Source organism: Furipterus horrens, unplaced genomic scaffold, assembly GCF_987537825.1.
Source record: "Furipterus horrens unplaced genomic scaffold, mFurHor1.1.pri manual_scaffold_12, whole genome shotgun sequence".
Taxonomy (NCBI): Eukaryota; Metazoa; Chordata; class Mammalia; order Chiroptera; family Furipteridae; genus Furipterus; species Furipterus horrens.
Genome location: NW_028327182.1, coordinates 13,443,110 through 13,445,125, shown reverse-complemented (window position 1 = coordinate 13,445,125; position 2,016 = coordinate 13,443,110). Strand labels below are relative to the sequence as shown.

The following is a 2,016-nucleotide window of genomic DNA, read 5'->3' as shown; positions in this document are numbered from 1 at the left end:
AGCAACCGTGTCCCTCCAAGTGTCTGTTGGAACTATCACTCAAGTGATGTAGGTTGTTCATATACTGGCCAACATTTACACAGCCTATTTATGGATATAATTAAGAAGAAAATGATGAGAAATTTTAAGAGAGAGAATAAAGATTCCTTGGTACTTCCCAGAGCCCTGAGATTTCTACAGAGTGTTTTATATGTGATAAATATTAGAGATTTTTGTCCTTAGAAGTATAAGTGTAGGTGGGCCAAAGTTTCTCCCTTACCTACTTACATTTTTCTCTGATTGAGAGGGTGTGTAAGGCATGGAACACTATTGTCGTTATGACTCACTGACTGTGTTACAACTCACTAGCCTAGATTCTAGCACGGAATTGTATACCGTTACTTATTCAGAGTAACAAGGTTTAATTTTCTTTCCTGATATTTCAGCACAAATTTGGAAGACTGTCATCAGATAAGTATTTTAAAACACAAACTGCATAGTCTTTATGAAAAAAAAAAAACACTAAAATCCTACAGTCCCCCCAAATTATTCGATGTTATGCTAAATCTACTTGCAACCAATAGAGTGTTATTTGTATAGAGATAGTATTTCCTAGTGGATTAATTATATTTTTATCATATAGAAGAAAAACAGTCATAAATTAAAAACAAGATTGAACTGAAAATAACAGATACTACACTTGATCTTAACCAAAAGGCTAAGAAGAGAGTAAGAGGGGATAAATGGTGATGGAAGAAAACTTGACTTGAGGTGAACACACAATGCAATATACAGATGATGTATTATAGAATTTTATACTTGAAACCTCTATAATTTTAATAACCATGTTATTCTGATAAATTCAATAAAGACATTAAAAAACTGATGTAATATTTGCAACTTGATATATGGCCTGTTGTATGTAATTTTACAAAAGCAAAGCAAGTTGGAAAAAAAACATAAATGTGTACAAAAAATAAGAAAACATTTTTTAAATTAATGTAATTTGATACTTAATTTTTTTTAAATTTTAGAGTTTTGTTTTTTATGTTCTTCACCATTGTAGTTACTGATTTATGTATGCATTTATACTTTAATCAAAGTACAATAGCTTATTTTGAGTTGGAAACCTGTTTTCATATGTTTTTACACTTCGCATAATATTTTTAAAATTTGGCATTGTTTAAATTGACTTTATCTTTTAAAATGATGTGCAAGTTAACACAATTTATTCTGTGAATGTGTCACATATGTAGATGAATGTCAAATAGCAGTTTAGTTAAAATTTATATAAATTTTTGGATTCTAGATTATACTTCACTGTTGCTAAATGGAACTTAGATAGAAGTGTTGTTAATGAGGCATTATATTGAGTTATCCAAAAATCTGAGGAAATGGCTTCTTCAAACCTCCTTAATCTGCTAACGTCATGATCATCATCATTGGTGTCATTATTATAATTATTACTATTACTATTAATGTTATTATCTGATAGAAGTTTTAGGATACATAAAGAGAAGTACTGAACAGTCATAATAATTCTAAGATGGGCAGGTGAAAATGTGAAATACATGTCTTTTGGAAATTTTCAGAAATAGCAACGTTAAATTTCTTTTTTCCACAATAGCATCCTTTTGTCCTAGCTGCAATGTCTGAAGTGTCTATTCTCTGAAACTTCCTTAGAAATTCTATTTTCTACACTTCCTAGGCACTCTTTCCAAGATAGACTATTCAAAGACTTAGAGCTGGGAACATGAAGATTTCTTCTGAAATATTCTTGCTAATGGACATTGTCCAAGCGATTTGTGTGAAACTATAAGCCAACTGATGTAAGAATGCATTTTCTTTTCTGCTTCAGTTCACTGTAAGGCATACTCAAAATCAATACTAAGTATGGAGAAATAGTGCTTTAAGAGAAATAGTTCTGTTAAGCATGTTTGGATAGATGTTTCTTGACAGAAACGTCCATAGAAATAAGGTGTAATATTTTTATGTTTATTTTTTTTAAAGACTAGCTCTATCAAATCAAAAAATTTG

The 2,016-nt window shown here is 30.2% G+C and overlaps 1 pseudogene; it reads right to left on the bottom strand.

The window, feature by feature from the left end:
• Positions 1–627: 627 nt before the first annotated feature.
• On the bottom strand, positions 628–709 carry LOC149995885 (U2 spliceosomal RNA; annotated as a pseudogene).
• Between the last annotated feature and the right edge of the window lie 1,307 nt (positions 710–2,016).